Source organism: Sapajus apella, unplaced genomic scaffold (genome assembly GCF_009761245.1).
Source record: "Sapajus apella isolate SASKATOON/1434 unplaced genomic scaffold, GSC_monkey_1.0 scaffold6, whole genome shotgun sequence".
Lineage (NCBI taxonomy): Eukaryota > Metazoa > Chordata > Mammalia > Primates > Cebidae > Sapajus > Sapajus apella.
The window spans coordinates 40,594,263-40,607,946 of NW_022436946.1; the positions used below are offsets into that span (position 1 = coordinate 40,594,263).

Genomic DNA, 13,684 nt, shown 5'->3' on the forward strand with positions numbered 1-13,684 from the left:
TGGCCAGAAGTGGTTCTATTTAGGTATATCCTGCTACTAATCCTATGGAAAAGAGGAGAAAAACTAGAGAAAATCAGGATGTCAAATTCACAGAACTTATGACCAGAACAAGGAAAACTCGTGATGGGGAAAAAAATGAAATAAAGTTGTAGCCAAAGCAGAAAACAGATTCTGAGAGCAGTGGAGATGGTATAAAAGATTTATTTTAGATATAATTGAGGTGCTTGTGAAGTAATATTTTTAAAAAATCAGCTAACACTTATATTGAGCTTGCTACACGTGAGGCACTAGTCAAAGAAGTTTACATGCATTGATCCACTGAATCATGAAGGCAACACTACGAGGTATTAACTTCTTTTTATGTGAGGCATCTGAGAAGTTAAGCGACTTGCCCGGGGTCATGCAGCAATAAAGGGGCTGAGCTGGGATTTGAACCCAGGTATCCTGGTTCAGAGGGCTTCTGTCTTTAATAGAGACATGTCAATTGTATAAATCAGTTTGACACTCAAGAATTGTTTAAAGATAAGGATTTGGTGCCAGCTAGCTCTGTTAGTAGATAATAATAAAAACAAAGATAAGGATTTGGAAGTCATTAATACATATAGGTGGCAGCTGAAGCCGTAAGTATTGAGTTAGATACACAGTATGCAGTCTATATCTCTAAGTGTGGTCCTTCAATCACTTAGGTAAGAATACCCTGAGGATGTTTATTTTTAATAAGCATACAGATTCCTGGGCCTCACCAAGGTCTACAGAAACAGACACTCTAGGGATAAGGGCCAGAAATAGTTGGATTAACTACCCAACTAATTCTTATGTAAATTAAAGTTTGAAGATCACTAAAGGAATGAGCAAAGAAATGTGTAACAATGACATTGAGTTTATTAGAAGTGTATGTATAATAAGAGTAAGCAATTTCTGAACAAGGATGGTAGTAGGGGCCTGGGCAAGTGTCTGATGAGTCTTTGATCAAATCTAAGCCACAATGCATTATAAGATGTATTATTCTTTCATGTACCACCACCACCAAAACAACAAAATACCCCAAATAGGAGGCCTCCCATGTAAAGCTAGAACAACAAAAGGGCTATGAATGCAATATAAGCAAAAGAACGATAAACCCAGCATTCAGAAAGAGACAGCAAGGAAACCTGAAAGTCTCTACTGTACACAAGAGAGAAGGAATTTTATCTAAAAGACAGTACTCACTTAGCTTTGCAGTCTGAATTCATATTACCAGTGGGGTCAAAAACAAAACACATCAAAACCAGCAAAGACAAAACAAAACAATAAATATTTCAGGCAGAGAATTTAACTTAAAGTGGTCTCAGATTGGTAGTAGTGCAAATAACTGGCAGAGTGAAATGCAAAACCTTTCTGAAGTAATCTGACTTCAATTGAGGCCAATAATGACATTTCCCTATTTTAGACATTTTTTAATTTCTAGAATTTCTAAAAATATGTGTCTTAGAGCCACTGAAATACAGTTGATGGAATGCATACCAAGCTATATGCTGAATGCTCAGAATCTTTGGGGATGGGTTAATTTAGGGTTCTCAAACGTACTTTACAATTTCATATAGGTGTTGATTTATTTTTAAAATAACTATAAAAGACACTATTAAAAATTATAAAATTGTTTCCCTTTCCATCACATTTAACCATATTTATAATTCCTCTAAATATAAAAAGTCTCATCCATTTTAAAACAAGAACCCCAAAGAGTAAGATCAGACAACTAATACCTCTACCTTAGACTCTATGTAAATGCTTCCACACTCTGGGATTTCGATAATGAAATTGCAAAATTCACCACAGGTCCTGGTAACTGTCCAGACTTAGAAAGACAAACAGCAAACTTTATTTCTGCCAAGGATGATGATTTACAGTCCTACTCTGACATCTGATATTCCCTCTTTTGCTCACAGGCCACAAACACTAACTTAATATTTTCATTACATCCAGAGTATCCTGGCTCTTTTTAAGAAAAATTAATCCCTTCTCAACAATGCCACAGTGAAAAAAATTCTTTTAGAACTTCTATAATTCTCCAGAAAAGCAGTGTTTTCCTAATTCAAACATACATTCCCCATCTATTCCAAGAGTAGTACAAACTCTGCACAAATTGCACACTGTGGTTGCTCTGGGATCTTTTAAAACTGCAAATTTCAATGTACAGCAAGCACATCATCCAAATAAGTTGTTAGATGGCCAAAATTGCTTTAGAATGAAAATAAACACCAACCGATCACTACAGAGTTACAATCCAAAAGTGTGATTTACAAGTAAACCAGGTATTCAAACGACAACTGCTAACTTCCCCATTTTTAGTGCGTTAAGGTCCTCAGAGTCCTCACAACACAGTCCTCTCTAGAGCAACTGATACAAAAATTCTAATCTGACTCTTATCCCTGCCACATGTCATACCCCACTAGAGCACCTCTTTCACTCAGGAAAACTATCCTACCCCCAGATCAAATGTTTACCTATGAGTGAGGGAGTGAGTGAGTGTATATGTGTGTGTCTGTGTAAGTATAGGAATTTTCTAAGACTGCAGAAAGTGAACTAACATTTTCCCCTTCCCTATCTATAACTGAAGATTCACTTTCCCCATAGAAACAAGGGAATAACGGTTTTACAGTGACCCTATGTTTCTAACCATTTTATAACAATATTGTTTCTTTGTGGAACTGTGTAAAATCCACTGAATATAAATGTCAACCTACTTAGTAATTCTTGGGATGATATCTGTTAGTATAATTTGTGTGCCATAAATGTTTAATTTAAAACACTTAAAAAGTAGCCCATAATCCCATTATACAGAACCCCCATTAACATGTTCTTTTTAATATCCATACATAACAAAACCTAAACAGCACAGAAAGTCACAAAATGAAAAGTAAAAAATTTTCTGTTCCTGGACTGCTGATTCCCAACTATACCCACTACTTTCCCCTCCCTGAAGATAATCACCATCAACACTTCTTGAGGACAGAAAGAAAAACAATTATTTATATACCTAAGCACTTTTCTTTTGGAGACTTTCCTATCATATGCATCAATTTGCAGGCAATGCAGAAAAGGTTCATCTTAGAATATGGCAATCTTATTAATGTCTAGAAATGTTAACTTCATAAGGACTTTTGTTTGTATAATGCATTTTCATATTTTCATGTACCTGTAACCCAGACTATTTGATAACAAAGTATAGCACAGCGGTTATGAGGTAGGCTCTACAGCAAAACTCCTTGGGGATAAATCCTGTGTGATCTGCAGTAAGTTTCTTAAATGTTCCGCCTATCTACAAAATGGGAATAATATGACTATCTATTTAAGATAATTATATGTAATGAATCAACATGAAGTACTAGAATAAAGCTTAGTACACAATAAGCACTCAATAAATGTTAGCCATTACTGATAATCAGAAATCTTTCTATTTTGGATATTTCATCCAAATTTTTGTCAGTAAAATCACTGATGTGCATAATGATACTAAGAAACCAAAAAATCAAAAAATCTCTTTTGAACTATCAAAAACTACTATATCTAGTGTTTCTTAACATTATATCATACTATAATCCTAATGTCTCCAATAGGTAATCTATAAACAGTGCATGATTTTCACAAAGTGAAATGCTTGATTTCCCACATTTAACCTACTTATAACTTTATACTGCTCCTGCACAAACCTAATTTTTACACCTAATGCCTTCTCTAGGCCCAGACCTTCTTCTTCCTTCTTCTTCTTTTCCTCCTCCTCCTCCTTCTCTTCCTCCTCCCTCTCCCTCTCCCCCTCCCCCTCCTCCTCTCTTCTTCTTCTTCCTTTTTTTTTTTTTTTTTAAAGAAATGAAGGCTCACTCTGTTTGTTGCTCAGGCTGGAGTACAGTAGCATGATCTTGGCTCACTGCAACTTCCGCCTCCCGGGTTCAAGCAATTCTCCTGCCTCACTCAGCCTCCTGAGTAGCTGGGATTACAGGTGCATGCTGCCATACCCGGCTAATTTTTTGTATTTTTAGTAAAGACGCAGTTTTACCATGTTTACCATGTTGCCCAGGCTGGTCACGAACTCCTGAGCTCAGGCACTCCACCTGCCTCAGCTTCCCAAAGTGCCGGGATTATAGGTGTGAGCCACAGTGGCTGGCAGGTCCAGCTCTTCTTAAGAGACAATATCACTTTGGAGTTTGCACTGATTTATTCGTTCTTTACTTCTGCCTAAGATAATAATTTTTTAGCAAGTACTGACTACCATTTCTCTGCATTTTAACAGAGTTCATTTCTACTTGAATGTCCCAAAGGCACCTCAAATGTATACCCAAAACTTAAAATACCATCTTTGGCCTAAAAACAGTTTTTCTTCCTATATTCATAATCTCATTTAATAGGATCATCCTCCTACTCCCCATCCTCAAGTCCTGAGGATGTCAACACCTAAAACACTTCTTTAATCAACTACCCTCTCTCCCATCCTTACCACCACTGATTAGAAGTCCTAGCCTAGGCCCTTATCATTTACTGCCTAGACCATTACGGTAGCCTTTTGAAGTGATTTTCCTATTACTAATTGTGTTTCACTAAAACTATCTTTTACTGTACCCCTAGAGTGATCTACCTAAAATTAAGATCTAGCCATGTTACTTCAATGCTTCAAACTCTTCAATGACTGCAGAATAAAGACCTTCTCAGGGCATACAGGGCTCTCATGACTCATTATCTAGTTATTTTCTCCTGCCCCTGCTGAGTGAACATATTTCTAGTGTTCATATTGTTCTCTCTTCCAGGAATATTCTTGTCCATTATGAAACACACAGTTTATCAGTTAAACTGACCATGAAGTTTTCCCTTTCCTGGCTTCCTGAGGCTGGGCTAATTAACTTTTCTCTGTGCATACCTATATGTTTAATATATAATAAAACAATATCCTGTTCATGTCTTCCCCATTGAACTGCAAGCCTTGAGGAAAGAGATCAAAGTCTCATTCATTTTTGTAATCTCAGCACCTAATTTAATACTTATAAATGCTTGCTAAACTGAAATGAATCAAAAGCTATGTGGAGCTCCAAAACAAAACCTACTGAAAAGTCATAGCAATATAAGGTAAAAGGAAGATGTCTATGCCATTCATATCAGAGAGAGTGCTAGCTACTGAATGCGGTGCCTGAGTTATTCTGTGATGAAGCAATACAAACACAGGATTGCCATACACATTTCTCTCCTTGGTACTGAGAGCACTAAAGTCATAATTCCAATTCTTATTCCTATTAGCAAGCTTCAGTATGTTAACTACAGTGACTTTTGACCCATATGTCTGAGGTGAACAACTGTTTCGAAAGGCTGAAGTAATCTACTGATGCACAGAGATGTTGAGAAGCTGCAGAGAGACACCATTAAGTCCTTACTTTTTTTTCAAACCAGACTTGTTGGCACAGCTGTTAAAGTCTTAACAGCATATGTTGTCAAATAGCCCAGAGGGCAAAAGGACAAAACCTTTTTCCTGGCTAGTTGAGGTGGGAGCTTAATTAATTAATAAAAATGTATTTTTCTAGCCAGGCACAGTGGCTCACACTTATAAACCCAGTTTCTGGGGAGGCCAAGGCAGGTGGATCGCCTGAGATCAGGAGTTTGACACCAACCCGGCCAACACGGTGAAACCCCATTTTTACTAAAAATACAAAAATTGGCTGGGCGTGGTGGTGGGTGCCTGTAATTCCAGCTACTTGGGAGGCTGAGGTAGGAGAATCACTTGAACTCAGGAGGTAGATGTTGCAGTGAGCCGAGATTGTGCCACTGCACTCCAGCCTGGGCGACAGAGTGAGACTCCATGGACCTGGGTTAGAGGTGGGGATGGGATGGTTTCAGGATGATTCAAGCCCATTACATTTATTGTACACTTTGTTTCTATTATTATTACATTGTAAAACATAATAAAATAATTATACAACTCACCACAATGTAGAATCAGTGGGAGCCCTGAACTTGTTTTTGCAATGAGATGGTCTCATCTGGGGGTGGAGAGGCAGTGACAGATCATTAGGTTTTAGATTCTCATAAAGAGCATGCAACCTAGATCCCTCATATGCGCAGTTTGCAATAGGGTTTGTGATCCTGTGAGAATCGAATGACACTCCCGACCTGACAGGAGGTGGAGCTCAGGCGGTAATGCAAGCAATGGGGAGTGGCTATAAACACAGATGAGGCTTTGCTTGCTCACCTGTTGCTCAACCCCTGTTGCATGGACTGGTTCCTAACAGGCCACAAACCAGTACCAGTCCATGGCCAGGGAGTTGGGGATCCCTGATCTAGATAACCTATCTAGAAAATGTAATTTCAAAACATACATTTGCACAATAGCATCGGAAACTACATGAATGATAGGAATAACAGCAAATAAAAATGTGTAAGGGCACTGTGAAAAAGAACAAAAATATGGGGCTGTTCTTCTAGTTATTAAGATTTATTACAGCACTTTAGTCATTAAAATAGTGGTATAGGCCTGAGATGAGACAAAGGGATTGATAAAAAAGAGAGTAAATAACTACTTACATATGTGGGAATTTGCTATATAAAAAAGAGGGCATTTACATGGAGAAAGAATTTGCTATTCAATATTCACTATGCCAGGATAATATGCTATTGACACTGTAAAATATAAACATATATCTCTACTCCATGCCAAACACAAAAACAAATGCCAGCTAGACTGAACACCTACATGTGAACAACAAACCTTTGTTTTAGAAGAAAATAGAAAATGTTTCAGACTTTGGGTAAGAAGAGATTTCTTAAGATAATTTACAAATCAAAAAAGGAAAAATGATAAAACTATATTAAAATTTAAATTTCTGTAAAACAAAAAGCCTGGGTAAATAAGTTGTATCATACTGATACAATGAAACAAGCTGTATACCAGCTAAAATTTAAAAACAAGATCTACATTTAGCAATGTAGAAAAGCTCTGAAAATATACTGTTGAGTAAAAGAGAAAGCAAGTTACAGATAATAAGATGTCTTCTATGTAACATTTTCTTAAAAGGCAGAGACAATATGTGACTATGCCAAGAGCACTTTCAAACATATGCGATATTTTATTTCATTGAAAAGAAAAAGACTAAAGCAAATTAGGCAAAATGTTAACATTTGTTCATTCCAAGGGGTAGTTTAACAGGGTATTTATTTTGTTACTCTTATTTTTTGTTTGAAATATGTAATGCTTTTTAAAATGATGCAAAATTTTAGTATCTTACCCCTATATATGTATATATTCACATAAAAGGTGGATAAGAAAAATAAGTAGAAAAATAAGAATAAAGTCAGTAGTGAGATTGGTTTATAAAATTCATATTGTATGTTGGGTATATATGCTAGAGTTGGCTCACAAATCTTTCAGGAAGAGTAAAATGAATATAGACTTAGCAATTATTGATTTTTAAAAATCTATCCATTAATATCTATCAGAAATACTGGAGATTGTCATTCAAAGCATACTACAGTAAATTTTGAGTCACCAAAAACAGAAAAACAGGAGAAAATACTAAAGAGTAAACTTGATGTAAGTGGTTTATTCATTTATTCCTGAAAGATGCAAGCAAAATAACATAGAAAAAAGGTGGATGGTACTCTGAGAATAGTACGTATGACAGTGTTTCAGAAAGTACATTTTTGAAAGGCTGAAAAGAATATCATTCAAATCAATCTTGTTCAGGAATTCAAATCCACCTTGAATTCTTAAACTTAAAAATAAAAATGTACAGATTCAAATTTAAGAGGCTTTATGACTCACTTAGGCAATACACACACACCCCACACATAAAGGTACACATATAGGACTTGGTTGACAAGACATTTTTCAAAAGCCAAAAGACAAACTAAGGAAACATTTAGAAGCAAAACTGCTTATGTTACTATGTAACAAATAACTCCTTCAAAAACTTAAGTTGAAGTCAGCTATCATAGAAAGAGATATTTTAAGTTTACAGGGTTTCAGTGATTCATTGTAGAGAAGGGTCAAACTACTGTGGAAAAATCACAGGTAGATTTTTGCAACTTTGTAAGACTAGGCAAAAAAGTAGCAAAGAAACAGCAATATAGACAAATAACAAGGTAATTCAATTGGAGAATAACGTTCTTAATTGTAGAGAGTTTTCCTAACAATTTGCACTTACAGCACTCAGTCAACCACACATTCTGACAATAGATAACTAAAATGGAACTGTTAGTCCTTTTTCCTGATATGTTCCAGATAAAGCTCTCTCTGGCCTCATCTTTAGACTGACTTTAAGTCTCTCTTTCAAAGAACAGTTTTGAAGAATGGCACCAATATAGTTACACAGATTCAGTACAATGGTCTTTAAAAAAAAGTTTTTCACCTTTTAATATCATTGATCAAAGTAATAATTTCAGATCCAGCAGAAACTTTATTAATAAAAATATAAATCTAGGCACAGACCTTACACCTTTTACAAAAAACTAACTTAAAAATGGATCATAAACATATACACAAAACAAAATGACCTTGGATATGGCAATGACTTTTTAGATATAACACCAAAAGGATGATACATGAAAGCTGGACTTCACTCAAATTAAAAATTTCTGCTTTGCAAAAGACACTATTAAAAGAATGAAAAGTCACAAACTTGGAGAAAATATTTGCAAAATGCATATCTGATATAAGATTTTTGTCCAAAATATACAAAGCTCTCTTAAAATTCAATAGTAAGTGGGGCATGGAGGTGCATGCCTGTAGTGCTAGCTACTTCGGAGGCTGAGGCAGGACTGCTTAAACCAAGGGGTTTGAGGTTACAGTTAGCTATATGATAGTGCCACTGCACTCCAGCCGGGGTGACACAGTAAGACCCTGCCTCTAAAAAGCAAAAACACTTAACAGTAAGAATAATTAAAAAATGGACAAAAGATCTGAACAGGCACCTCCCCAAACATGATATACAGGCACCAAATAGGCATATGAAAAGTTGCTCAACATATGTCACTGGGGAATCACAAATTAAAACAATAATGAGATACCATTACATACCTATTAGAATAGCTAAAATCCAAAACACCGACAACACCAAATCCTGGCAAAGATGTGGCGCAACAGGAACTCTCATTCATTGGTGGGAAATATAAAATGGTACTGCTGCTTTGAAAAACAGTTGTGATTTTCTTACAAAGCTAAACATACGGTTATCAGAGATCCAGCAATCACATTCCTAGCTGAGTTAAAAACTTATGCTCAGAAAACGCCCGCACATAAATTTTTAGGAACTTTATTCATAATTGCTAAAAACTGGAAGCAACTAAGAGGTCATTCAAAAGGTGAATAAGCGAACTGTGATATACCCATACAATGGATTATTTTTCAGTAACAAAAACAAACGAGCTCTCAAGCCATAGATAAAAAAACATAAAAGAACCATAAATGCACATTGCTAAGTAAAGGAGCCAGTCTAAAAGGCTACATACTGCATCACTCCAACTATAAGACATTCTGGAAAACACAAAACATAGAGACAATAAACAGATCAGTGGTTGTGAATAGGCAGGACAATGGGAGTTTTTAGGGTGGTGAAACTATTCTATATGATACTATGTAACTGTGGGTACATGGCATTACACAGTTGTCAAAACCCATAGAACCCATACAACACAAAAGTGAAACCTAATGCAAACTACAGACCTTAGAATTATAAATAGAAAGAAAAATATCTAGTCCAGTCCCTTCATTTTGCAGATGAAGACAGTGAGGTCCAGAAAGATCAGCCAAATGTTATGGCCCACTTTGGGAGGCTGAGCGGGCAGATCGCCTGAGGTCAGGAGTTTGAAACCAGTCTGGCCAACATGGTGAAACCCTGTCTCTACTAAAAATACAAAAATTAGCTGGGCATGGTATCATATGCCTGTAATCCCAGCTACTTGGGAGGCTGAAGCACAAGAATCACTTGAACCCAGGAGGTAGAGATTGCAGTGAGTCAAGACGGCACCACTGCATTCCAACCTGAGTGACAGAGCAAGACTCTGTCTCAAAAAAAAAAAAAAAAAAAAAAAAAAAGATGAAGAGAGTTACCAAAAGTTACACAGAAAAAACTGAAAGCTTAGGTCACAGCTGCAATCTAGTATTATAAATAAAGTTTTAAAAAATAGGCTGTGGTGGATTTGGGAAGTTATTAACTCAATTTAGCCCAGCTAGTATTTGCATTGGGCTACCATTAAAAGACCTTGGAAACTTTCTAACACCCAAGATATTAAATACAATAAAAATGCAATGAATATAAAGAATTCAGGGTAAGTTTGTATTCTTTCACTTACAAGTGTAATGTAAATAACCAGAGCTGATGAAATGACACCCCGAGAAAGCAGAAAAAAGCCTAGGCAATAGCAAGATCCCGTCTCTATTAAAAAATAATAATAATAACCATTTGTGGTGGTACACACCTGTAATTCCAGCTACTCAATAAGCTAAAGCAGAGCCCAGGAGTTCAAGGCTGCTGCAGAGAGCTATGATCACATCACTGCACTCTAGTCTGAGCAACAGAGACCCTGTCTCTAAAAATAATAATTAACTACTTAAAAAAAAAAAGAAAGCAGAAAGCATTTCTAATGGAAAGCCGGAAGAACAAATATTTGAACTCTATGCTTGGTATCAAGAAAATGAAAAAAGCTACTGTGCTAGGCCACATATTACATACTCAACTTTTTGAGGAAGTGATAGAACGTTATAAAGAAGTGAAGAACACGAGCTTGTCTGGAGGCAGACTGGCATGGCTTTATTAACTATGTGTTTTGGGGCAAGTTATTTGAACTCTCTGGGCCTCAGCTTCCTTATGTGTAAAAATGGAGATAATAGTACCTTTCATAGGTTTAACATGAGACTTAAAGAGATAACCTGTGTAAATGACCTGGCACAGAGTAAATGCACTGTTAATAGTAGCTACTATTATCAATAATGGCAACATAATAGATTATTTATATACATTTAGGGTATTAAGCAGATGTCTCAACACTTTTTACAATCAGATAGGACACAGGAAAACAAACATACATGCAAAGGAAATGGTATCAAGCACTTTGATGCAATACATGCATTATTTTGTGCTGTCTTCTTAACAAGTCTGTGAGGTACGTAGAACAGCCAGTGGGTCAGCAAGAATTTTGAGAACACCTACCTATCATGTGCAAATCTAGGAGTACAGTGGTAAATAAGACCAAGTCCTCGCTCTTGAGGAGCTCATATTCTCATGAGGAAGAAAAGATAATAAGCGTGAAATAAATAAATATGTTCAAGTGGATAATTGGGGTGAAAGTTAGAAAGGGTAACAGGTGAGCGGCTTTAGCTGGAATGATCAGGTAAGACCTCTCTAAGGGGGACTTTGAGATGAGTTCAAAACAATGAGAAGGCAGCCATGTGAAAACCTTAAGAGAAAAACATCATGTGCAAAAATCTTAAGTTTGGTATATTCAAAGAGGAGAAATGTAAAATAATATGTACTGTATTTTATAAATTAAAATGGGGTTTTAAAAAGGTTGGCAATTTGTATAACGTAAATGGCAGAGGCATAGATTTCAAGGTCTAGCTCCGAAGTCCATGGTCTCATGGAACTTCTATGCTGCTTCACTGCCAAAGTTAGCAAAACCTCTCAATATCTGTTTTCAGCCATCAAACAATCTTGTTCCCTATCTACTCTTCTAAAATGTAATTGTGAAAATTTACTGATCTAAAGAAGTTCTTCTAAATTCCATAACATCTATTTATATATTGCAGCAAAAAAGGCAGACTTTTTTTTTGTTTTTGAGACAGGGTCTTACTCTGTCATCCAGGCTGGAGTGCAGTGGTATGATCTCGGCTCACTGCAACCTCTGTCTCCCAGGCTCAAGCAATTCTCCTGCCTCAGCCTCCTGAGTAGCTGGGATTACAGGCATGTGCCACCATGCTCAGCTAATTTTTGTATTTATAGTAGAGGTGGGGTTTCACTATGTTGGCCAGGCTGGTTTCAAACTCCTGATCTCAGGTGATCCACCTGCCTCAGTCTCCCAAAGTGCTGGGTTTACAGGCATGAGCCACCATGCCTGGCAAAAAGGCAGACATTATGAATATAGGAACTCTGAATTAAACAATGTGAAACTGATCACATTAAATAAAATTTTATGTGACCAGTAACTACATTTCCTAAGCTACAGATTCTGTAAACTTTCTTTTTTTTTTTTTTGAGACAGTCTCATTCTGTCATCCAGGCTACAGGCACCATCTCAGCTCACTGCAACTTCCACCTCCTTTGTTCAAGTGATTCTCATGCCAGCTTTCTGAATAGCTGGGATTACAGGCATGTACCACCCACCACCCTGGCTAATTTTTTTTTTTTTTTTGACAGTCTTGCTCTGTCCACCCAGGCTGGAGTACAGTGGCGCAATCTTGGCTCACTGCAATCTCCGCCTCCTGGGTTCAAGTGATTCTCCTGCCTCAGCCTCCTGAGGCTATAGCTGGGATTACAAGTGGTTGCCAGCACACTGGCTAATTTTTGTATTTTTACTAGAGATGGGATTTCACAGTGTTGGCCAGGCTAGTCTCAAATTCCTGACCTCAAGTGATCAGCTCCCCTTGGCCTCCTAAGTGCTAGGATTACAGGTGTTAGCCACCATGCCCAGCCTTGCTTTTTTATAAGACAAATTTCCTAAAATATTTTTATTATAACGTACCCTTGTCCATCCATTAGTTACTTTGTGTTTTTGTAAATGATAGGTAAATATGCAATACCTTTGAAAGATCTGTGGCACTATATTATTCTTCCATTGATTCATTCCTGTATCCTTGCATCACACATTTATTAAGTTTGTACTAGGTACAGGCACTGCACTCAGAGGTAGAGATAAGATGATGAAAAAAAAAACAAGCATAGTAGCTGCTTTTGGTGCTTATGCTCTACTGAAATAAACACACTTTAATCAAATTATGGCACAGTTGTAAAACTAATGTGTAACATAAGAGCAAGTCAAGGTTCGTGGTGCAATAGGTCTATTTACAAGAGTATTTAATTATATCAGCGACACCTCTAAGAATATGATTATTTAGCAAAGATCTGCAGAAAGAGGGGTCAAAGGTAGGCTAAAACAGTCTGGACAAGAACACAGTAACAGAGTGCTGCATCCACAGTCACTGTCTCCCATTCTCTCTTAAATAAAAGTATCCATCTGGCTTTTGTACCCTTTACTCCACCAAAAGTTTCTTATCAAGATCCCAATGACCTCCACGTTACTAAATGTAGTAGTCAATTATGAATCTTCATCTCATTTGACCTAGAGCAACATTTAACATAACTTAACATTCCTTCAACCTTAATCACTTTCTTCATTTGGCTTGTAGGACACCTACTGAACAGTAGGTTTTCCTCTGTTCACTGGCTGCTCCTTCACAGTCACCTTTGCAGAGAACTCCAAATCCACCCAAACTCCATGGAATATATCTTTTGGTGATATCACCAACTACGATCAAAACACTACTATAAAACCCAAAATTATATCTATTGCCAGATCTTTCTCCTCACTTCTGGACACATTTATCCAACTGCCTCCTCCACCTCCGCTTCTCAACTTGAATGTCTTAGAGGCCTCTTCAACTTAACATGGCCAAACTAAAATACCAATCTGTCCTCTCTCTCCCATACATAAATCTGAAGACTTTCCTATGACA

At 36.9% G+C, this 13,684-nt stretch overlaps 1 protein-coding gene across 6 annotated transcripts in view; it reads right to left on the bottom strand.

Moving 5' to 3' along the window:
• The window catches only part of CEP57L1 (centrosomal protein 57 like 1), a 45,456-nt gene that overhangs the window by 27,631 nt on the left and 4,141 nt on the right, over positions 1-13,684 (bottom strand). Inside the window, exon 1 of one of the 6 annotated variants that reach the window (XM_032275082.1) lies at positions 5,947-7,237. The exons of the other annotated variants lie outside the window; for them this stretch is intronic. The gene's annotated coding sequence lies outside the window, so the exon portion shown is untranslated. Of the gene's footprint in view, positions 1-5,946; positions 7,238-13,684 lie in introns of those variants that run through there. 6 annotated transcript variants of the gene reach the window in all.